The sequence below is a fragment of the Hydra vulgaris genome, chromosome 08, assembly GCF_038396675.1.
Source record: "Hydra vulgaris chromosome 08, alternate assembly HydraT2T_AEP".
NCBI lineage: Eukaryota > Metazoa > Cnidaria > Hydrozoa > Anthoathecata > Hydridae > Hydra > Hydra vulgaris.
In genome coordinates, this window is record NC_088927.1 from 42,192,824 (window position 1) to 42,219,917 (window position 27,094).

The window sequence follows — 27,094 nt, forward strand, 5'->3', positions numbered from 1 at the left end:
AACAAAAAGAGTAAGGGATTTACATTTATGTTTTTGTTTTAAAAATAGTTAGCAATAATATAGTTATGAAAAAAAAAATTTGCTTACTATCTGTTAGAGAATCTATATATTTTTGTAAGTCTTTTTTTACCATTTTATCTGTTTTTCTGTTATCTGTTATCTAATAATAAAAATAATGCAGAAAATATTTTTCTAAGAACTGGCCCCCCTATCCGCCCCCGTATTTATATAGTTCGCTGTTACCGAAAAAAAATTCATTAAAACAGAAATTAGGTACCAAAAGTGCTGCACTTAGTTATATATCTGCTCCCATTTTTTTTTGGCTGAAATTTGGCAGGTAAAAAGAAAATACATGTAGAAAGTAGAATAAATAATAAAAAAAGCGGGCTCAACATTTCTTTGATACGAAATTAATGTGAGAACATCGACTAAATTTTCATAGAAAATTGTCAGCAAAAAAATTCATAAAAAAGTTAGGCAACCATACTTAAAAATAATATAAGAATTAAGCTTGACCTTTCTTCTTTCAAAAAATATCCTATGTTTATATGTGTTTCTAAAAAAAAAACACCTCAAAAAAACGTTTGCCTAAGGCTACCTAAAAAAAGTGGTATTTGTAGAATAATACATAGTAAACTATCTGCTCCCTTTTTTTTTTCTTTGAAAATTGGCATGTGCTTAGAAAATGCATGTAGAAAGTTAAATCAATAATAAAAAAAGCGGGCTCAACATTTCTTCTACTATAAATTAATGTGAGAACATATACTATATTTTCAGGACCATAACAAACCACGAAAAATTAGTAACAATACATTAAAAGCCACATAAAAATCAAGATTAACCCTTCTTCTTTCAGAAAAATATCTAGGTTTATATATGTTTCTAAAAAGAAACACCACAAAAAAACGTTTGTCTGACGCTACCTTAAAAAAAGTGAAAAAAACGTGGAACAAAATTTTAGCACAAAAATCGGCTCCGTAAAACGCGATTTCCGCGTACCTAATATCATGCTAAGCTGTCATGATATCGTGTCTTAGCATGATAGCTGTCATGGTCTTCGCCGAAGACCATGACAGCTTAGCATGATATCGTGTCTCTGCGAGATGCTAAACACTTGGTATCAACTATAAAAGGTATGCTGAACACTTGGTATCAACAATAAATATTTTATTAAATGTGCCGAAGGCTTCGGCACATTTAATAAAATATTTATACGTTGTGAAAGGATTCGTAATAAAAACACTTTAAATTCCTCTTCAAATTGGTTGTGGAAAATAACAAAATATGTACAAATAAAATTTATATTCTGATAAAACAAAATAGAAAATAAAACTACGTGATTTTCACAACTTTAAGTTTCATGTTATTGCAATCATCAGATGAAATACAAATATAGTTTTTTCGTAACAAAATTATGCACAAGTAATCCTAGTTACGTAAAACGATACATAAACTATTTTGTGTAGTTTTTTATGTATAGTTTTACGTAACTAGTTCCAATTAAATAAAAATTTTTTAACGAAGAAAATATAATTGTATTTTTCCTGATGATTGCAATAGCATAAAAATTAAGTTTTAAGTAAAAAATTACGTGAAAATCACGTAGTTTTATTTTTTACTATATGTATATATATATATATATATATATATATATATATGTATGTATATATAATACAATATATATGTATATATAATACAATATATATGTATATATAATACAATATATATGTATATATAATACAATATATATGTATATATAATACAATATATATGTATCTCTACTTTCTTTCATAATTTCTGATAATATCCTTAACATCAATATAAAAAAAAAAACTTATATAAAGATAAAATAATATTATAATACTATATCTTTCTAAAGAGATCAAAAGTGATGATCTTGAAAAGAGATTAGGAATACTTGGTGTATCTAATAAGGGCTCATTGTTATTATTCTTGGATATAGTCAATTGATTTTATAATCTTGATTTTACCTTATAAAATAAATCATATGTTCTTATGATTTAAGTGTCTCTAATGTATATTAGCATCTATGTAACTTCATGGTGTGCATATATATATAGTACTTTTATAATAAGTCTATCATTCAGGTTTTCATGAGGTTGGGAGTGCTAAGAGTTTTGCTGTCAGATAATGGGACTGAATTTTGTAATGAACTTAATAATACACTTAATGTATTGCTTGGTATAAAGAAAAGACTCACAACACCATATCACCCACAAGTAAGTTAAATTTAAAAAAGTTCTTAAATAGGTTAACAAAGAAATACGATATTAATATCTAAAGTTATTTAGTCAATTAGGTCAATTAGTTTAAATTATTTAAATTATAAAAAAAAAATTTTTTGATTTAAGGGTAATGGACTCGATGAACGATTTAATTAAACTTTGCAGAATATGCTAGTCAAATATGTATCCTCTAAAAAAAAACAATGGAGTATTTTTCTAGATACCTGTCCATTTGCGTACAATACATCTTGTCATGACTCTACAAAGTTCACACCACTTCAACTGATGTATGGTTGACAAGCATATCTTCCAATAGATGTAGATTTCCAGGCAGAATCTTTAGAAGAATTAAGTTCAAATTATTTTAAATTAAAGGAGCCTGGCATGGCGCAAAGTGAGTATAAGTTAGTGTTGGAAGAAGCTGAACAAAATATTTTAAAAGCTCAAGTAAGGCAAGAAAAAAATTATGATAAAAGCACTCGAAACCTGGAGTCTTTAAAGTCAATTCATTAGTACTAAAATTAAATCATAGACGTAAAAAAACTAAAGGAGGTAAATTAAATGATAGATTTGAAAGCCCATATAAAATACTTAGTTGCCTTCCTCATGGAGTATACAAACTTCAAGATAATAAAGGTGTTACAATTCGTGCTACTGGCAGTCATCTCAAAATTTATAAACCTTCAGACCCTACTTGACAAAATTACAAAACATGTTTGGTTGATTATAGCTCTTCTGATGAGGAAAGTTTTGATAATCGATGTTTTAATGATGAAGTGATTTCTCCGGATCCCTCAGTCTTTATTGAATCATCAGACCCAATATCAGAAAATGAACCAAATAATGATTATTATGAGGATTTAAATGAAACTCCTCAAAAATCAAGTATCTCTGGTAATGGCTCACCTTCAGTAGATACATTAAACTATGCTCATGAGTGCTCCAAAGAAAATAGAAATTGTTCCACTATTGATGATACACATTCAGAAGTAAAAATAGAAGATGAAATCTATCAAATGAATTTTATTTGCTCATGCAAAAATAGGTGTGCTACAAAATGATGCCCTTGCAAACAGTTCGGTGTGGCATGCAAAAGTCATTGCCACCCAAATAGAATATGTGTAAACAGACAAAGCTTTTCAAGCAGAACTTATTTGTCTTGAAGAAGAAGCACATACGGAAGTAGAAACAGTTTCTATTGGTCTTTTTCAAACTAGAAAAATAATACTTTGAGTAGATGGTATTTTAAAATATTTTGATGAATGGTGGATGGCTAAATGACACAATCTTTTCCTCATTTATCAAGGTTTCAAGATCCCATTTTTACAGTTCACAAATAGTTTAGAGGTTTAAAAAGATAAAGAGTTTATTCAGTGTCTGAATTACAATGGTATGCATTGGATCACTATAGCAACACTAAACTGTACACAGGGGACTGTCAGGGTTTATGACAGTTTGCATAATAAGTTAACATTGTTGTTGAAGAACACAGTTGCTGATCTTTTTTGCTCTACCACTAACAAAATTAAAATTGAATATGTAAATGTTCAGTATCAGTTAGGTTCAGATGACTGTGGACTTTTTGCACTTGCAAATACTTTTGAACTTTGCTTTGGCAGAGATCCATCCATTGTAAAGTACACACAGGAAGATATGAGAAAACATTTGTTAAGGTCATTTGAAAAATTGAGTTGACACAGTTTCCATCTAAGCTGCAGAGAGTTTCTCAACAAATTTCAAAGGTTGAGTTTTTAGATATATATTGCAATTGCAGAATGCCAAACAATGAAAAACCAATGATACAATGTGGGTTATGCAAGGAATGGTTTCATATAGAATGTGTTGAAGCGCCAAAAGCAGTGATATGCAATAATCTTTTATGGTGTTGCGGTTGTAAATAATTGTATTTTGGTCTAACATTGCCATGTTTTGTTATACAACAACAATATATATATATATATATATATATATATATATATATATATATATATATATATATATATATATATATATATATATATATATACATACATATATATACATAAACATATATATATATATATATATATATATATATATATATATATATATATATATATATATATACATATATATATATATATATATATATATATATATATATATATATATATATATATATATATATATATATATATATATATATATATATATATATATATGTATGTATATATATTGTTATATAAGTTGTTGTTCTTTGCTATGTATGTGTTTTATGTTAGATAGTCAGTCAGATAGTGTCTCCACAGTAGCCTTGATCAATTATCAGTTTATACCTTGGTTTGGCAACCTATTTTAAGTAGAGACCCATTTTTTCTGAAATAATTAAAAAAATCTTATAAAGAGCGGTAAGTATACTTATGGCTCTATAACTATACTTACATATAAACTATCATATATAATAGTTTTATTATGGTTTGATTAAAATATAGAAAGGTTTCAATTAATATACCAGATAGATTGAGATAAAATAACTCTTATTAAGAAAATTCTTACTAAAATATTCCAATGGAATCAAACTGATTTGTCCAGTTATTTTTGAATAAATCATACAAAAAACTTACGGCACAAAAACTAATATTGGTATAACTGGTTTATTTTTTTCAAATAGTCATGTAAGACCAAGTCCAATAAGAAGATTTATGGTGATTACTAAACAAGAGAATGAGCTCAAGATAGAAACAATGAGTTTTTCAAAAATTTTTTAGCGAGAGTGCCAATAAGTTAGAGCTAAAAGTTTTAATTTTTTAGTGAGAGTGCCAATAAGTTAGAGTTAAAAGTTTTAATTTTTTAGTGAGAGTGCCAACAAGTGAGAGTTAAAAGTTTTGCTTTTTAATGAGAGTGCTAACAAGTGTGAGTTAAAAGTTTTGCTTTTTTAGTGAGAGTGCCAACAAGTTAGAGTTAAAAGTTTTAGTTTTTTGGTGAGAGTACCAACAGAAAGAAGATTGGGTAGTTAGTAAATTTATCTATTATATCACTTTATTTAAATTTATTAAAATTGAAATTTTTTTATATTTCTAATAAGTTATAAATAAGTAAAGTACATATAAAATATATTAAATATATAAAGTATATATAAATAAAGTAAAATTTTATATCCTAATTTGTTTAATTCATTCTCTTCAATTAGTAATTTTATTTTTAATTTGTCGATTGTTAGGATTATATTTGTTGATTGTAAGGATTATATACTTGGTATTAATTTTTATTTTATTTTGTTTACAAATATAAACACCTATTTTTTATGCTTCTTTTTTCGTTTCCTTAGTTTGATGTTGGAAAATTTACTGGGAAATAGCAAAGTTTATCTAAGTGATGATCAAGTTAACACTGGCAACTATAATAAAAAATAATAACTTTCTTGTTCAGTTTTTGAACAGTTCAACTCCTTCAGGTATATCTAATTATTTAAAATTTAAAATTGGTTGTGTAGTTTTTATATGTTACTTAGAAATATAGATAAAAGTTTGCACTTTATAAAATAGTAACAATGATGCATAGCTTCTTCTGGTGGTAAATGGGTATTTGTTCTTGAATTTAGTTGCAGCTATCAGATTTTCATTTACAATTGGTACTAAAATGTAATCTGTTTTCTGATTGTCATATTTAATGACAATCAATAAATTTCAAGTTTAAATGTTTCTTGATTTGGTAGGTGTCTAAAAGAAACCTGCTACTATGTATGTGTGTATATATATATAAATTTTTCCTAGTTCTGGTTACCAACCCATGGTAATCTTTTATTTAAACAGGGCTGTGGTCTTAGGCCTACATCACTACTTGTCACTACGTCATATACAACTACTTCTTTCTTTGACAACTATTTGTTTCACATTTTGCAAGAACAAGGCATGTTAATTTTTATTCAGAATTAAGTAAAACAAAGATTCCAAATCTAGTTTCAAAATGTTCATAATGGCAGTCTTTTAAGACTGTCATTATATTATTTTTTATACATTATGAGTTTTTATTTATTTAGGTTTCAAATATGTTTAAAATATGATTATGTTTTTTACTTTTAACTAAATTTCTTTTTCTTTAGTTCTACATTTTGTTTAAATTTCATTGAACTACCTGTTGAAATATGGTTTCAATTTGGTAAATTTAAATGATTTGAAATTTGCTATATTGATCATTAGCCAACAGTTAAAGAAAAGAAATTTAACATAAGTAAGGTAAAAATACTTTGTTAACTGGTAACATTGCAGATCAGTTTAATGCTTTTTTGTTTCAATATACTTGTGATGTTAATAATGAGATTTTTTTTTCAACTTATGATGATATTATTTTAATTATTTGCTTAATATATTTTTAGATTTAAAATGCTTTCAAAATGATTCGAATGTAGTATATACAGATACATCTTAGGGTTACCATCAGTAGACCCCCTTTGTCTTTTTAAAGTGTTTTTTAAGTACATTTATTTGCTAAGCTAAAAACATTAATTGATTCAACAATAAATGGATAATATGGATGAATGAAGAATTTGGATAAATAACCAGTTATTGAAATAATTTTGAAATAAAATCTGAAATAAAAAATTTTATAATTGCATATGGCTTATAAATTTAAAAGCAAAGTTTACGTCCAATCCAAGTCTACTTATGTAATACAAACCCTATGAATACTTAAGTAAAATAAATGTAAGGCAAAAAAAAGCAAATACGATGTATTATATACAAAGTTTTTCTAGAAAAGTTACGTACATAATACATAAAAAGTCCTGTAATACGTTTTAATACGTTTAAAAGATACGTATTTAAAACATCTTTCCATACATAAAAAGTCCTACAATACGTATAAATACAGGGTTCGTAGCGAACTTGGAAAACATGGAAAATTGGTTCATTTTGGCAATATTCAGGGAATTATTAATTTTTAATTAGATAGTCAGGGAATTTTTGATAGAGAAAGTGGCTTATTTTATAATTATGGTGTTTTTTCTCTTGTCGATACCATACAGTTAACTCATGAATCGATAATGTTCTTATTGTAATTATTTGTTTTGACAATCCTAAAATGCTCATTTATAAAATATCCAATATAGCCGATGGCTTTTTTAAATGTTATTCCGTGTTAAAAATAGTCAGGCAAAATTGACTAATCTTTAAAAAAAATCAAAGAATTTTATATGAAAAATTGTCTACGAACTCTGTCATACGTTTAGAAGATACGTATTGAAAACATCTTTCCAGCCGCTAAAAGTACCCTAAATTATACAAAACACACACAAGTACGAATTAAATATTTAAATTTTGTTTGGGCTGTTACATTTAAATAAGTAGAAAACACTTATATAACTTCGTAGAATACACTAACAATTTACATTAGGCATCGACCTACGGACTAATTGATTTTTTCAATACGTAAAATAATCTATTGTCAGGCCCGTACCATGAGCAATTTTATAGTACCATTTAGGGAGTTGATGACCCCTCTTCCCCACAATTTTGGCATTATTTTTGCAGTGGTTTGTAATAAGACTTTGTAATATGCACTTCTTAGCGTCTCCTTATAAAATAGTCATTAAAAAAAGGTTCTGTTAGTTTTCTTAAGTTTGCACAAACCTAAACTACATTAAATTTTATTGAGCGCACTTGTCACTATACAGTAAAATAGTTTTTTAAAGCTAGGTACAAATTTTTAGACATGTCTGAAGCATATGCTGGGCATACAGCATATGCTTTAACTTTCAAAGAAAAGCGCACCAAAAAATACTCAAAACTATCTCAATAGTGGCAGCCCAAATCATTTTAGGTACACCTTGAGCAGGATTTCCCAACCGTCTCTAAACTGTCCCCCAAAGTATATATAAAATTTTCATCGACCCATTAGTTAAAATTATGACTCCGTGTAACATTTTATGTAAGTATTTTTTATTAAAAATAAAATTTTGTATAATGCATTTCTGAAAAGATATGTATATTTTTTTAAACAAAAAAAATAAAGATATTAAAACTAAAGTTCTAGTTTGTTCTGAATATTGACGGATTTTCCAGAAAAATTTAAAAATCAGATTAAGCTCTGCTTTACTATTATGATAGTGTAGTCTAAATTTAGTCCAAGATGTAAATTTTATGCAACTAGACAAAGCCATCAAAATCAAGAAGTACAAAGATATGCAAATATGATTAAGTTGAAGAATCAATTTTAGTAAATTTTAGTAAATTTTAGTAAATTTTAGTAAATTTTAGTAAATTTTAGTAAATTTTAGTTATGAAAAGTTATAAATGGGTCAACCGTTGTTTTTTTGAATAATTGATTTCAAAAACCTATAAAAAAAATTTATATCAAATTTATTATTTTACACTTTTTCACACGGTTCAAAAATTTTACGTAATATTTTGGTCCGATATCAAAACTGCAAAATTTGTGCGCAATTTGTAAAATATAATAATAATAAATATCACGGATCGTTTTTTTCAAAGCGGACCAAAACTATCAAAAAAATTGATCCGGCCGGACCATAAATTTCAACGAAAATTTTGGTCCAGTATAAAAATTTTCGCGGACCAAAATTCCAGCGACAGGTCTCCTCGAATCCGTGAATATAACAGCATAAATAACGGCATTAAAGAATCTGCGTATATAAATGCTGTTATAATGCCGTTAGTTTTTTTAGTGCGTAGTATTCCTTTACAACATTTGTTAATTATAGATGGCCGTAAAGAGTATATTTGGCTTTTTATTTCATCTACAACAACCAATAATGATACCAATGATAGAATGCATGTCCATCAAAATTAATTCTCAATAAAAAATTGACAAAATAACTTACGCAAAGCTATCGTTATAAACAGATATAGTCTGGAACCACGATAAAAAGCGGTTTTCTGTTTTCTGACTTTTAACACTTTTTTATCTATAATTTTGGAAACCACACGTATACGCAGCTGATTTTAATAAATCAATTTTATAGACACCTAAGCTACAAATCAATTACAAAAATGAAGCGTTGGGAAGTGTGGGTGACAGCCAAATATATCGGTGAACTTTAAGATTTTTTATTTTCTAGCTCATTTTATAGTTCAATTAATTATTAGTAAACAAAACCATATAATTAAAAATATGAATTTGTTCTAAAATTTCCATAACATGATGCCTTCAAAAATGTATAACACTTTATACTGATTTATGAAAGGTTTTTATAGAAAATAACTTTTAAAGTGATAAAGCAAATGATTTTCAATTGAAGATTTAAAAAAATATGAAACAGTAAAGCTTCAAAAAATATCTTTTTACATAAAACTTGCTGAAATCTCTACATTATAGTAAAGATTAACAATTAAACTATTAAAAAAAATTTAATATAATTTCTCCATTGAAATTGAAATTTGAGCAAAAAACATTTATGGTACATTTTTGTACTATTTTCCACAATGCGTCTCCGTACGTGTATTGTGAAACTAAACAAAAAAACATTAAAGACTCGACTATACGAAGTCCGTCTACAGCAAAAATAAATTCAAAAACGAGTATTTTTACTGTACTTTATTGCTGCTTTCTTTTTTTGTTAAACTTTTTAATAAACTTTTACGTTTCTACTCATGACTATTAGGTGACACTTTGGTCTCCATGCAATTAATTAAAAGGGTTTTTTTCTTTCGGTATTTTTATAAGAATCAAGCTATCAAGCTATTTGATAAATATCTTTGAATAAATATTTTTAACATTTGATAACACATTTTACATAACTTTTATATTTTATTCCAAACATTATTAACAAAAAAAATTAATAAAAAGAACGAATTATGCGTTTCTCGTATTCAAAAAATGCTTTTGTAGATATTTTTCGTTGGAAAAATCGATGAGATTTAAAAACAGATCGATGAATTTTAAAAATACATCGATGAGTTTTAAAAACAGATCGATGAGTTTTAACATAGTTTGAAACTCCGTAAAATCTATTGTTTAACCTTTTGACACAAAAATAGAGCGTAAATGAAGCGTGACAGTGCACACAAACTTTTTAACGGCGTTTATTGCTAAGTGATATTGCAAACAGATTATTCCTTTATTTCACAAATTATCTGAAGTGATTATTAATAAGTGATTTTTTTTGTACATCATTGATCAGTGTTGATCAATTTATGAAGATAATATGCCAGGTGCTAATTGTAGTATAACGAACTGTGGAACATCAAGAAGAACAAAGGGGATAGGAATATTCAAGCTTCCTTATTCAAATCCTGCAGATCCTGCTCATCAAAATTGGCGATCTGAATGGTTAAATTCAATAACTAAAGGACGTGTTATTGACCAGCAGTTTAAAGAGCAGATCAACTCTGGAAAAATTTATGCTTGTGAAAAGCACTTTAAGCCAGATGATTTTGAAACACGTATGCTGTTAATAAACTCTATGTGAGTGTGTGTGTGAGTGTGTGTATGTGTGTGTGTGCGTGTGTGTTTGTGTGTGTGTGTATGTGTGTGTAAATTCCAAATGATTTTATCTTCAGATATTGGTCTCAAAATGACAAAAAGATTATGAAAAATGGAGCTATACCAACTCTACTACTATCGACAAAAAGCTGTAACTTAACTTCACCAAAACAAAGAATGCCAAGAAAAATTATTTTATCTGAGACTAAAGAACCAATTAAGTACTATAATAAGCTTAATGACATTTCAATTCGAATTCCAAAACTAAAACTTTTAAATGGTTGGATAACAGATGTGAAAGAAAAAGAAATATCTATTTTGAAAAATGTTTCAAACCAATTTGTTCTTCCAGAATTTGAGATAACAATAGATGAAAGTTTAGGCTATAGTTTGGCAGTATATGGGTGGTGGTTCCTGAATGTCATCCTATTTACTCAGACTACAAAAGAAGTATGTAAAATATAACTGTGACAAATTTAATTCATGTGCTTAAAAGTTATCAATTACGTATAGGTGTGCCGAATCATGAAAAGACAGCTTGTACCATCACCATTGTATACCTTTCAAAATAAATCCACATTCTTGGGACACAAAATCCTCACCATTTAATCATATGTCATGCTATAGAAATATTAACTGCGATGTTTTTTGACAAACAAATCAATAATTTATTCAAAAATAAAGAAAGTTAAGCGTCACAATGAGCCAGCCAAACTAAATGCTGCTATCTCTTTGACAACACCATCGAGGCTTAAATTAACAATGCAGCTGCACCGTCTTAAATGTGCACAATTACAAGCTAGAATTGAAGCAATGAAAGAAGAGCTTATTAGCTCAAGTGTGATGATGGATTGCGATTTACATAGTGATTTTCTTTCAATAATTTCTAATACTAATCATAACATTAGTGATTTCATGAATTTGTTTTGGCAAGAACAAAAAAAGTTATTTAGTGTCTCTCCATCTGGAATTAGGTATCACCCAATGATAATAAGATACTGTTTATCCATAGCATCAAAATCCCCATCTGCATATCAAGAAATAAGAGATAGCAAAGTTCTTGTGTTGCCAAGCCTGAGGACACTCCGAGATTATAAAAATTGTATTACGCCAAAAGCTGGGTTTCAGGAAGGTATTGTTGCTGAATTATGTATGCAAGCGGAACAGTATACAAAAATTGAAAGATACATTGTGCTTCTTATTGATGAGATGTCCCTAAAATCTAATCTGGTTTTTGATAAGAACAGTCATCAGATAATAGGGTTTGTTGATTTGGGAGACCCAGACCTGAATTTTGCTACATTACAAAAATGTGAGCTTGCAACTCATGTTTCTTGTTTTCATGGTTCGTGGCATTGCAACATCGCTTAAGTTTTCACTTGCATATTTTACCACCATTACTGCCACAGCAGTGCAGCTATTTAGTTTATTTTGGGATGCAATATGCATTTTAGAAAAAAGATGTAATCTTTATCTAGTCTCTGTAGTGGCTGATGGTGCATCATCAAACCAAACAATGATTAAACTTCACCGTTATATGTGTGGAGATATGATTACTCCTGTTATTTTTAAAACAATAAATTTGTATGCCAAATATAGATACATATACTTTGTAGCAGACCCACCACACCTGATGAAAACTGCTCAAAATTGCTTATTAAACTCTGGCGCAGGAAAATGTACACGCTACTTGTGGAACAATGGAAAATACTTACTGTGGCAGCACATTACTCAATTGTATTATGAAGATTTAGACAATGGTTTAAAACTTATGCCTAAGTTAACTAATGAGCACATACACATAAACTCTTACTCTGCTATGACTGTAAAACTAGCTGCCCAAATTTTAAGTCAAACCGTAGCATCTGTTTTGAAAACCTTTGGAACTGAGGAACATAAAGAGACAGCTAGTTTTTGTGAAAAAATGGACATGTTATTTGATTGTGTTAACAGTAGATCTCTTGAAGAACATAAAATTAATATAAAACCTTTCCTTCAAAAATACACAGACCAAAATGATTTACGATTCAATTTCCTTTTAAATGATTTTTTGGATTATTTTAAAGATTGGAAAAGATCTATAGATGAAAGAGTGGACAATACTTCTAGTTGTCAATACTCTTATGAGGCTAAGGCTAAAATGTTCATTTCACATCAGACTCATGAAGGCTTAATAATGACATGTAACTCAATTGTGGAAGTTACAAGGTTTCTGTTAGCAGAGGGTATGTCTTATGTACTTGCTAATAGATTTTGTCAAGATCCATTAGAGAAATATTTCAGTGCTCAAAGACAAATAGGGCGACATTCAGATAACCCTGATGCTAAACAGTTTGGATACAATTCTAATGCAATACGCATCCAAAGAAGTGTTTCGCTTAACACTGGAAATACTAGAGGCTCTTATATAAAAAAAAAGTCTTGGATAAATGTGTTTGAAGATCTTATACCAAAAAGAAAGAGAAAAAAAACATGATTTACAAACTACTTATATTATAACAACTATTTGTGTTCAAAACTTTTATAATACTACATATATATATATATATATATATATATATATATATATATATATATATATATATATATATATATATATTATTTGTCTTTCAGTTTATGTGATTGTTTCATATTAGCACGTAATACTTTTTTAGATAGTTCTCCTGTTTTTTTTTTTGCTTTGTGTTTATTAACAATGTCTTTGACAAATGAATGACTTCGAACTCTAAAATATAATCTCAGTATTGAACACAAAGTAGATTTTTGTATATCTTTTTCAATTTTTAAATCACAGCTTTCAAGAATAACCCTGTAATATTCATCTATATCTTGATCATATAATGTTTTTTCTGTCAAGAAATCTATGTCTATGCTTTTAGTTAATTCTGACTGTTCTGTATATAAACAAAATGCTTTTTCTGCTATAACTAATATTTGCTCAAACTCAATTGTTATACCAGTGAGTCCTCCACGGCTAAGAGCATTGATAAGTTTTTGGTCTGGAATATTTTTTGTTTCAGATTGGCAGCTTTTTAATATTGATATTGCTTGTTGTATAGCAGTGTCATTATTTGTTCGAAAACTTTGGATTTTTTTTTTTAATTTGTGGATGCAGTAACCTCCTAGATATTGCAAACCATACTTTTCCCTTTCACATATTGTTTGTCTACTTGATATCTTTTTATCACTGACACTAGATATATTAGCCCTATAATAAGATGCTATGCTGTCAGCAAGTTTGCTTAATAATAATGTAGCAGTATCTTCATATTCAGCATCACAATTAAAAATTTGCCTACTGTTGATTACTATTCTGCCAAAATAATCAGCATAAACTCATTCAAACTTTTTAGAGAAATTTTACTACAAGTTTCAATTAATCTATCAAACTGAACCTCATTTTTTATCTGGTCAATCTGAAATTTTTTAACAACTTCAATTATTTTGTCACCATAAATTGAGCTTTCTATAATCTTGCAAGACACTTTTTTTAGTAGTAAGAACAAAATCTCAGTGTTAAAAACTAGATTATTAGCAGGTTCATCAACGATAATATTGTTGGGGTGCTTTTTAGAGATATGCAATTTCAGCCCTCCTTTACTTCTAAAAGCTTTAACGCATACATTACATGGGAAGGATCCAGGGCTAAGCTAAAAATAGTTTTAAGTAAGATATATGTTTAAAAAACAAAATATAATCAGTCTATCTTTCGCTTATCTTTCGCTTAATTTGATCACTAATTAAAAAAATCTAAAGACAAATGTTTGTTTATGCTACGTAAATAATTTACATAAAGAAACATTTTTCACTTTTTTATCTTACTAGGAAAAAGTACTAACATCTTCGACAATAGCTTCAGTATAATTTTGATATTTAATATCTTTTTCAAAAACTTTCCAATAGCATTATAAGGTCACTATTACAAAAATAGTCATCGTCTTCTCTCTCTGAAGCCATAGTAAATGTTTGTGCTGTGCACCGTCAATGTCACGTGATCACAGCGTTCACCTCAATGAGTTTTTTTTTACGCAAAACACCGAGTTTCTAAACCAGTTAAGTCTATAAACTATGGTTTTAAAAATACATCGATGAGTTTTAAAAACAGATCGATGAGTTTTAAAAATACATCGATGAGATTTAAAAACAGATCGATGAATTTTAAAAATACATCGATGAGTTTTAAAAACAGATCGATGAGTTTTAAAAATACATCGATGAGATTTAAAAACAGATCGATGAGTTTTAAAAATACATCGATGAGTTTTAAAAACAGATCGATGAGTTTTAAATACATCAAAGTTTGATATAATGGCTATTGCCAACATTAATATCGCAATATTATAATCTCAAAAGCGTTCACAAAAAAAAAATTATTTGCTATTTGGTAGCTAATACAATAGAAAATTAAAAGCTGCTAAAAATGTATTTGTTCACAATGGTTTTTGTCTGCTCTTCACGAAACATTATGTTTCGTGAAAAGCTGAGTTGTAGCACCCATTAAATCAACCTGAATAATAAATTAATTAGAAAACCAAAAAAATTTAATATATTTATAAATAGCAATTTTTTTCCAGAAACATTAAACAGTGGAATTGAAAATATTTTATAAAAACATCAATATTGCTTGACTTTGTTAAAAATATTGATGTTGCATTTGATTGGCTTAGAGTTTTTATTGACTTGTTTTAACTTGGTGCCGAGAAAAAAATAAATCTATTATTTACTTAATGTAAAGTACCTTATGTAATAAAGTAATTTACTTGTTGTAAAGTAATGTAAAGGAGTTACAAAAAGAACACTAGTATGTATTTGGGCGTTTTCAAAAAATCACGCACGGGTTTTAGCTACAAGATAAATAGTTTTTGATTCCTCGGAAAATATAAGTTTTCAGAATTTTAACAACACTATTCACAGAAAAGTTTTTCGACTAGAAATGTTTGGCGCCACTAATAATGTTTGATGCCGCTTAGGGTTGACATTTATTGAGAGGGGTGGGATTGCTGGCCGCTGTTGAGTCTTATGCGCAACGTTCAAAAAACGTAGTTTATCTACTATCAAGAAACTTGTACCAGTTACAAAAGTTAGTTAAAAATTAACTAGCGAATGTATAAAAAAACACTCCGTTTGGCAAAACTTTGACAGGTTACATATCAGATCCTCACTACATACTAAGTTCTACAGTTAATAAGAGCAGTCCTAATGTAGATTGTCATGCAGACTAGCTCTATTTATTGCACAACTGAGTTAATAACTACACTTACAGGTACGCCTTGATTTAGCAAACCAATTAACGGTAAAATATAAGGTCTTGCAATATCAAGGCTTGTATTTGAATCAATAATAATGCAGTAGAAGTCGAAAATGCTTTCACTTGCATATACATAGTGGCCCACTGAGATGGTAGCCAATTTATGAATGCTACAACTTAGTTTCTTACGAGACATGGCAAACAAGAAATCAAATAACGTTTGAGTAGTACGTACAAATCTCATTACAAGTGATGGACAGCTAGGATATCATTGAATTTGAAAATAATTCAGAAGAACCAGTAAACGATTATTTTTTCAATTTAAATAAAAAGATTTTACAATTGTAAAATTGTTTAAAAATTTTAAAAACAATAAAGTTATGCAAAAGCAAGTAAAATCTTTGAACATATTCTTCAACCTATTTTATAAATCTGAGTTTGAACATATTCTTCAACCTACTTTATAAATCTGAGTTTGAACATATTCTTCAACCTATTTTATAAATCTGAGTTTGAACATATTCTTCAACCTATTTTATAAATCTGAGTTTGAACATATTCTTCAACCTATTTTATAAATCTGAGTTTGAACATATTCTTCAACCTATTTTATAAATCTGAAATTGAACATATTCTTCAACCTATTTTATAAATCTGAGTTTGAACATATTCTTCAACCTATTTTATAAATCTGAGTTTGAACATATTCTTCAACCTATTTTATAAATCTGAGTTTGAACATGTTCTTCAACCTATTTTAGTCTTCAAGACACTTTGGAGCTCATTATTTGATATTGTTAAACGTTTTGTCAAGTTAAGGAAATGCTTTAAAATACTTCTTGTTTAAGTGCAGTCTGCAATAACAATATCGTATACAAAGCTGGTAATTTTTAATGATTTAGGCTTTTGAACCAGTAAAATATGAAGCAAATCTCTTTTGGCGTACACATTTAATTTGCTTTAAAAAATTGTGTCTTGTTTTAAATCAACTATAACTTTATGGAGATTTTAGAATCATAAAATCTAAAAGAATATCAAATATGACTTATATCTTGCAATAAAAACAAGAATTTTGAGCATACAAAATTCTAAATTTGAGCATACAAAATTCTAATGTAATATAATATCATGCAATACTGCTTTAATCAAAATAAAAATGTCTTAATTAAAAACAAGTTAGTCAATTTTTGACTAATTTTGCATATTTTAAAGCGAGCATTCCTGCAAGAATAGGCAATTATTACAACCGCAGGAAAATTCTCTTGTTTAAAGAGACGTTTTTTGTAAGAATCAGGCAGTGAGTGGAAGTGACACTCTCCAAATTGCTTGAATTTCATATATATTGTTCAGAATATAGAGAAAACCTGTTCGGGAAAAAAAAAATTTCTAAAAATGTTTCGTTTACTCAGAATCCGCTTTAAAATTTTAAAAGTTTTTGAAACTTTTTTAGAAATTTGTTTTTTCCGTCTTTGAACCCATTTTTTTGGCTAGGGAAGAGGTTTCACATAACTTTTTTAGTTAATATTAGACGTAACCCAAAAGCTCTCTCTAAAAAATATAAAAAAGTTGCGTGAAACTGTGCGGTTGGCTAATTATCATAGTTCAAAAGTAAAAAAAATCATAAATTTTTGTTCATTTTCAAAGGGGGTTATTTCTTAGGGCAAAGAGTTGCCCTAAGAAATAACCCCATTTGAATTTTTTTGCAGGATGTGTAAGTATCATAGGTAATGAGTCTAAAAATGCTCAGAAAATTATGTGATACCCAAAGCCTAACCAAATATTAAAGCTTGAAATTGAAAAATAATCCCATTTGAATTTTTTTGCAGGATGTGTAAGTATCATAGGTAATGAGTCTAAAAATGCTCAGAAAATTATGTGATACCCAAAGTCTAACCAAATATTAAAGCTTGAAATTGAAAAAAAATCAAATAGTGTTCTTGCAAAATGACTCGTTACCAGTTAGGAGCTAAGTTTTGTAAAAATGTAAACATGCCAAATTGTCAATGCAAGATGCTCATAACATAATTGAAATTAAAACTCGTGTGATCTATAAGTATTAAGTTACAATTGAACGGACAAAACGTTCAAATTTTATGAAAAATGATTATATAATTCATTTTCAAATAAGGTATACTTTTAAGACACACTTTTTTGATTAGAAATAAATAGTTCTACATCATTTTAAGCTCTCATTCAAAGTACCTATTTTTAAAAAGAGATATTTTCTGGGACGCGCAGGTGAGGGATTCGGATTGGTTTCCGCTTGGCAGAACAATATAACTTATAACTCCCGAATTTAGCATATAGCATAGCAAGAAACATTACACTCAACGTTAGAAAACAACTTAATCGTTTCTGACCATAATATCATATCATATTTAAATAACTAATAATTAAATATAATAGATCTGAAGTTCGAAAAGAATTTGTTGAATTTACGTCATTTGCAAATAAGTTGTGGTCATTGAACGCAATGGAAACAATATGTAACAGTTGGAAAATTTAAACAGCTGGAAAATTTGAAGTCAAGAAACACCTCATCCACCTAAAGGTAATTAGTTTTTTTAAAATATAAGCAGATTGTAATATAATTTTTATGATTACAAGCATCATATTATAAACAACGCTTTAAATAACACACCTAATAATTGTTTAAAAAATTGTTTTTAGGTAATGCGACCCAACGATAATAATGTTTGGCAAGAAAAAAGCACTTATTGAAAATAGGCTTAACAGAAGTCTTGAAAAGAATGAACAAATATGTGCTTTTCACCGGTATAGCTTTAGTGTTGCATGGAGTCCTCCAAAAACATGCTTTCATCCTCATCATATAAAAATACAAGGAACAAAATCTCCCACTTTAAGGACATCACCAACATATGTCGTTTTATCAATATCAAAGCAATACAATAAAGTGTTTCCAATCGGTGCAATGCTGTGTTTTACTCATTTAAAACAAGAAACTGCTTTATCCAAAGTTGATAAAAACTACAATTTATGCACAGAAACACAAATACAACACGAACTAACATATGTGACACCAGGTGCTCCAGAGAAAAAATTTGACCCCGAAGAAATAAAAGTTTCACCAGAGATTTTGGACGAATCTCTTAGAAGCAGTGAGAGTGCAATCGAAGTTCTTAATGCAAGTCCTATAAAATATAGATTAAAATGGAAGTTAGAACATCTGGAAGACACTACCAAAGATAAGTTAAAACGCAAGTAAATTCGCTTAGAAAACTTGTTAAAGAAAAATTTGCGGAAGCTGTAGCCCCCCTGGATAAGAAGAAGTTGTTATTGACTTTCTTAACAGTAAAAATGTTGATGATATATATAGCCCTCTCCCAGATGAAATTATTCGCGCTCAGACAGTATATATGCAAAGTGATTCCATGGGAAATCATACTAAATATAACAAAAAGTTTATAATGAGTACATTTGAGTGTACCAAACATCGTATAGACATAACAAGAAAATGGCATGTACCTAACGAGGGGTCGGTAATTCCGGAGAAAAAAAGTGTACGTTCGTTCCAGACTTGAAAGTTCAAACAAAGTGTGAACATTTTTTAGATTTTATATTAACAAGCTGATTTTGCATGATGTTGCTTATGGAATAACCAAATTGAAATATGACAACAAAGTCATATTTCAATTTGGTTATTCCGTAGGCGAAGAGCAAAAGATAGCGAATGCAATATTGACTACAAGATTTAGCCACGCTATCATGTTCTACCAAAAAAATTGCAGTGAAAGCATCTATGTACCATTATCTGATTCAAGTTTGTGTAAAGTCTTGCATGCAATAAAACCGTCAAGTTGAAAAAGCTTAGCTGGATTAGATGATACCACTACTTCAGGTATGAATGGTTTGCAAACATTACAAACATTAGCACAAAAGTTTAATTTCAAATCTCTTGAAGCTGCCCTTGAGTAAGGAAAAAGGTATCTCAAAACAAATTATTGAACCAATTGTAGTGTCAATGCCTCAATCATTTGTACTCATAGGTCAAAACATGCTTTGTCAGATCCGTTGGAAAAAAATCTTCAATCCAACACAGAGATACCGGAGGTGGTATGCGCTGATTGTTATGATTTGTGCAGAGCTATCGAGTTGGTCAAAGAATTAGCAACTCAAAGATCTGTAGATGCTGATTCCATTTATGACTTGGAAACTGATGCAAAGGATCCCAGCGGGCACACGACGTTTGAATAACGTTGAAATAACGTTAATCAACGTCGATCAACGTCAATCAACGTTATTTCAACGTTATTCCAACGTCGTGTGCCCGCTGGGATGTATTTAACTACATGAAATATCTGATGAAAGATTCTCAACAGAAAAAGGCAAAGATTGAAGCTTTTGAGCAATTAAACGATGAAACTGCTTTCTGGCTGAAAGATTTTTGTCAAAAAATTCTTCCTGTTTGATATAGAGAGGGTCAAAGAGAGTATTTTAGCAAAAAAGGAATGAGTTTACACGTGGATATTTTCTTCATAAAAGTAGCAGGAAAGTTATTAAGCATGTTTACTTTACATTAATGTATAGGTGTGATCAAGGAATAAGCAATGTTATTTTGTTAGCCACTGCAGTTTTAGACCAATTAAGAATTGATCAACCACATATCAAGAAAATGTTTACTAAATCTGATAATGCCAGCTGCTATCAGAATAATCTTTCAGCTAAAGCAATGTAAACTATATGCAAAGATAGAGGTATAAAATTGTTGAGATATGATTATAATGAACCCTATTGTGGAAAAGATCAATGTGACAGGGATAGTGCAGTTGCAAATACAATTATAAGGAGTTATGTTGATTCTGGTAATAATCTTTTAACTGCTGAAGACATACACAAGGTTATGCATTAGAGTTTTGGCGCTAAAGATGCAAAAGTAGCAGTTGCTCAAATTAGCAATGATAAAACTGTTGTTACTGGAACAAAGATTAAGAACATTAGCAACCATCACTCATTTGAATTTGGTGAGAAAAGTATGAATGTGGCGTTATTTCAATATCGGCAAGGGTATTGAACAAGAGTATGGAGATTTTAATATTCAGCCCTTAATTAAGTTGTTGTTGCAATATAGTAAAACAGGAAGTTTAATTAAGCGAAACAAATCACAAAAAGAAAAACAGAAAAGAAGTGACCGGAAACTATGTGTATTAAGATTTTGCACTGAAATAAATTACATCTTATTATTTGAAAGCGATGCAGAGTTAGAAGAACACATGCTATCCGGTCTTCATACAGTTCCGAAATCTCTAACATCTTTGGATAGAGTCCGGAGTTTTTTTGTTCAGAAGATGAAAATTACTTCACAACTAAATATGCTGGTTTCTTTATTTTCGAACGATATTTCTGTCGACGGTAAGCTACCACATTGCATGAACATTTTTAAATTGCAAGGTTGGGCATTGCCAGTTCGAAGTTCTTTTAGATTTTTAAGTCAACAAAAAGCGCTATTGTATAGATACTTCGTTTGTGGAGAAGAATCAAGTAATGAAATGAGCCTTGAACAAGTTCATATGCAGCTTAGAAAGGCACTTCCTCCTGATCAATATGTAACTAGCCAACAGATAAGATTTTTCAAGGTAGACATTGTTTCTAGTAAAAAATTATACAAGTAAATTTGATTAAGTTTTTAACTATGTAGTAATGAATATGTAACTAAATAAAATTTCAGTAAAGACTGTATTTTTGTGTATATGTTTACAAGTGTTTAAAATGATGTACAATTCACTTTTTTTGTAGGTTTAGTAACCTAAAAAGAAAAGAAATGTTGGTGGAACCGACAACAGAAAATAATGAAAATAGTCATGTTAACGATAACATAGAAGTTTATGTCAAAAACAATGACTGTAATCAGACAAACGATAATGAAGATAGTAATGAATACGAGAAAGATATCGCTAACCTTACAAACGAAATTTGTCTTGTATGGAAACTGAATAATTGGGTTGCTGTTGTATATGAAAAAAATTGGAATATTGGATGTTCTGTGGAGGTAATATTATTCGTATCATACATTAGTTTTCAAAATTTTGTTTTAGTATACAAGCAATATAAAAATAATTAGAAAAATATATATTAGACTTAATAAGTTTTACTGAGAATGTAAAAAAAGTTTTAAAAATTGTAAATAGATTATATTGTTTTTAAAACTTGCGCAAATACTTTTAGATATCTGATCTGGTATCAAAGTTAATTGTATGAATAACGGGCAAGAGAAAAATGCATTTCGTTGGCCAGTTACTCCCGAAGTGATAAACTGAAAAAATGAAAAAATTATCTGTTTAGTAGATGCTCCTTTTGTAATCAATGTTTCTGGCGATTATTCATTATTCGAAGAAGACTATAGTTATATCACTATTCTTAGAGAAACTTACTGCATCAGAATAAAATATATTTGTGATGAGGTGGATAATTTTTTTTTATGTTTCTAAATAACTCTATTTATTAATGAACAACTAATTTTTAAATGGAAATACATTTAAATGTTTCTTTTATCTATCGTTTAATAAATATTATAGTTTTCTTGCTGTTCGATTTTTGTTCAATTTTTAATTCATTTTATTTCATGGGTGTGACAAGATCACACGAGTTTTTTTATTAATATGTTAGAACCATCTTGTATTGATAATTTGACATGTTTACATTTTTACGAAACTTAGCGCTTAACGGGTAACGGGTCATTTTGTTAGAACACTATTTGATTTTTTTAATTTCAAACCTAAATGTTTGGATAGGCTTTAGTTATCACATAACTTTCTGTGCATTTTTAGACTCAGTACCTATGATATTTACATATCGTGCAAAAAAATTCGTGTGCAACTCTTCGCCTTAAGAAATAACCCCGATTGAAAATGGACAAAATTTTATAATTTTGTTCTTGTGAACTATGATAATTAGCCAACCGCGCAGTTTCACGCAACTTTTTTATTACTATAATTATTATGATATTAACTACAAACGTTATGCGAAAGTTCTTCCCTAGCCAAAAAAATGGGTTTAAAAATGGCAAAAACTAAATTTCTAAAAAAGATTCAAAAACTTTTAAAATTTTAAAAGCGGATTCTGAGTGAACGAAACATTTTTGGAATTTTTTTTTTCTCTTACAGGTTTTCTCTATATTCTGAACTATATATAAAAAATTCAAGCAATTTAGAGGGGGTCACTTCCACATTTTCTGTAATTTGCCTGATTCTTACAAAAAATGTCTCTTAAGAAATTTTCCCTCATCTTAAGTATAATATAAAATAAAGATTCTATACAAGTTTGTATAAATAAAGATTCGTGTAAATGAAATATGGATTTATAGCGGGGAAGTATTACTACCACGGTATTTTCCATCACTTCCAGCTGGTTTGCCAGACATCTTAAACTTACATTAACTTTTTTAATATCAATCTAAAGTTAATTAGACGGATTAAAGCCAGTGAACTACCATCGCTGCTTTATAAAAATATTAATAATGGTGCCTTGATCAAGACAGACTGATTGCGAAAGTGCGACTGTGCTTTTGGATATAGCAGCAAACGGCTGCCAGAAGATAAATGCCAATTGCCAATCTTATAATACACACGTTTAATTGTGTGTTAACTGGGTTTAATATTGTGTTAAATTGATGTTGTAATTTGAAAATTCCTAACGCTATCTCGTTGATTGTTTTTTTTTAATTTTGAAAGGTTTTTATATTCCTGTCAAAATAATTTTTTTTCTGGGTTGTTGTTTTTTTAATTCTTTAATAATTGTTATCTTATTTGGAACCTTTTTACTTCCGTCTTACATAGAATAACTAGAATACTAGTTTTAAGTTATAAAGACTAATTTTAAAGCCTAATATACTATAAGTTGCACCTAACATCAATTCTGATGTTAGATGAATTGTCTAAACCTGGGCTTCAATAGCTTTATCAACCGATTTCCTTAATTTCTCAAGTTCACTGGAGTTTTTATGTGATACGCTTAGGTTTTAGCTTAAAAACAGTGTATTATATTTAGGTTTTTACTGTGTAAAACTTATAAGTTTTCCTACTTTGACCTTTGTTGCGCTGGAACATTTTTCCTTTTTCTATTGCATAGACCGCAAAAAGTTTGCGTTTTAGTATATATTAAAGGGTTTCTTTGCAATATTTGATTGTTTAGCAAAAATTTGCCACAGAATTCATTATTTTTTTATCAAATATTATAAATTATATGACTATTCTTAAGTGAAGCTCGCTACCATAATAGGAACATTGGGGAATGAACTAATGAAGAATTAGTGAGCTGTTCAAAAACTTCCATAAACAATGTTTCATTAAAACCTACTGATGGCTTTATACGAAACTAGAAAATACAAAAGTTTTTTCTAGTTTTATCAACTTCCGGAGTAACAATTTTAATACAAACTCCAGTAAAGATGAGGTAATCGCAACCCTCATTTAAGGGTGGAACCACCAAACTGCTCCCGGAAATCTTTTTTATACCGGTAAAGATTTTAAGATAAGCAACTTGGCTTGAAGTCTTTACCACTAGCCCAAAGACTTCTTGTAGTCTTGCTTTCTAATAAAAAACCAAAGCAAATTCTGCACCTAACTAGATTTTGAGTTGTTTACTAGTAGATTATCTTCCAACTCAGTTCATTTGGAGACAAAACAGAATTTCCTCCCCGTTTTGATGGAGGTCGTCTCAATAGTGTTCCTTATTAAAAATAATATAATATATTTGTTTTAGACACAAAGAGTTAAAACAAACCTATCAACATTATTTAGTCACAAAGAGCTACAACAATCCTATCAAAATTATTTAGTCACAAAGAGCTACGACAACCTAATCAACGTTAATCACGGTTATCTTCTTGAGATTAAACTCAACGGCTGTTGAGAGTTGGAAACTACGATTTACGAAATATAATGATAATCGTTACACATGAATGCGTTCAAGTGGATCACACTCTAGAACTCGTGTATCATATTTTAAAATCAGATTAGAGTGCGGTAAACTTCTATAAACGAGTTTTTATTATTTTATCTTAAAATATATAATAAAAAATATTATTCAGTTATATGTTTGCGATTGTAATCGTATACGTAACAGTTGGTGACAATGATTGAAATGTAGCAAAAGTAATTAAAAATTTAATGGATTAGAAACAATTTATTATATGTAAATATATGCACTGAGGCGAAAGTTATTGATGAGCTTCGCAGTATATGCTTGTTTTTTTATGCTTCATAGGTTGTTTCAGTTAAACTTATGCTCCATTTGGCGTTATCAATTTAACAAACATAAGAAAGATTGTATCATTTCTTTTTCATTTATGAAAAGTAATGATTTATAAAGGTTCTACGATGTACTCCAGATTGTTTAAGGTATACGCTGGTTTAAAAGTAAAATTCTATAGCAATGCCAATTTGCCCGCAAGCTTTTTAGTAATTTATATTATGCTAAATGTATATACTTTTTTGTATTTAAAGTTTTTAGTAGCCAATACTTGAAAGCAAAAAAAAAAAAACTATTTTTTTTAGTATTTAAAATTACTTGAAAAGTCTTTACAAAAACGATTTATATAAAATAATTTTACAAGTTCTTATTTTTATTATTATACATTTGCTGTATAGATTAAGGGGTGACAAAAAATAGCTGCTGCTGTTGTTGCCGTTACTCATTTGTGCGTGTTTGCACAGAACTCGTGGCCGCCGTAACATTCGAAGTAATTGCGAAAAAAGAGTCGCAGCACTTTATATATAAGAAAATATGAACGATAGTGTATGCAAATATCTAACTGTAGTTAGCTCGCAGCATTCTGGTGTGAAATGCCGTTCTTTAAATCCTTGCGCTTCCACATTTTATTTTTTTATTATTTATTTTAACTTTTTAAAATGCAAAATAAAACATTTTTTAAAGTTCTATAGTTCTTTTTACGTTTATGAAGTTTTACTTTTATTTAAAAAATTGCATTGTGGCAAAATTTACTTAGTTTTGATTTATTGTACTTATTTGCCGTTTTATAAAGTTATTTCGTCTTTTGCCTAAATTAGCAGATTAGTGTCCCCTAGTGGCCGAAATGGTTAGCTCGCTGCGCTTCCGAAGTACAACGCGAGGGTTCAAATCCTTTGTTTTCCAATTTTCTAAAATACAAAATAAAACATTTTTAAAGTTTTATTGATGCTATATACATAACATGTATAAAGATATTATATACCAAAACAAACAGAAGGTGTGAGAGTTTTTAAAAAAATCTTAAAATTTCAGTAAAAATCAAGTAATAACATCAATAACGTCAATAACACCAAGAAATAACGTCAATAAACATCAAGTATAAACAGTGGTGGAAATTTATTGCGCATATTTCAGGATATAGATACTGAAATTATTTTTGTGCTTAAGTAATTAGTTAATTCTGCACGTTTAGCACACATTAAAGAAACAACTTTTTTTTTACAGGTAAAAAGATTTTACACTTAAACTTTAATTTTCTTCAAAATTAATTAACGGGGCCAGGGTCGTAATAATGATACATATGATTTGGAAAAAAAAATAATAAAAAATTAATAAAAACTTAATAAAGAAAGTACGGTGTGAAATAAATTTACCGTGACCGGTATTATACGGGTCATGGTAAGTTCATTATTCTACATATTTTTAAGTCTATATCCAAATGTTTTTTAAAATTTTTATGCCGATTGTAATTAATCAACGCATTTCAGCAGAAATTCTGAATATTATTTAGACCGGTATTAATATCTGAACTGCAAAATAATAGCGGTTTGCGCAACAGTTAATTGTATTATAAACTTTTTTTCATAACTATAAAGGTAGACAATATGTATTGTTTCTAACAATAAGATGTTTTCCAGTATTAAAAAATTTGGTGCTTAAAAAAATTGAGTTAAACCTTTTTTTCAATGCAGCAAAAGTAAATTGAGATATCAAATAAAAAAAGGTTCATAGTTTATTTAAAATTTCATAACCAACTCTTTCAAATAACAAGATTATCTTTAAAAGTTATATAACATTATAATTAGAGTAAATTACATAATAAAGTAAAGCAAACATAATCCAAATAGGCACTTATAACGAACAAAAAATTATCCAAAAGTGAATGTAAACGCTGCAATCTCTGAACATGGTAATCTCACGGCTATTTTAACTTTTAAAATCATCGCATTCATTATGGTTCATACAGTTATACTGA

The 27,094-nt window shown here is 28.7% G+C and overlaps 1 long non-coding RNA gene across 1 annotated transcript; it reads left to right on the plus strand.

The window, feature by feature from the left end:
* Positions 1-1,034: 1,034 nt before the first annotated feature.
* LOC136084318 (uncharacterized) lies at positions 1,035-6,837 on the plus strand. Its single transcript, XR_010640477.1, has 5 exons — positions 1,035-1,133; positions 2,109-2,240; positions 5,554-5,679; positions 6,328-6,460; positions 6,601-6,837. It is a non-coding gene; the product is annotated as an uncharacterized LOC136084318 (long non-coding RNA).
* Positions 6,838-27,094: the final 20,257 nt, after the last annotated feature.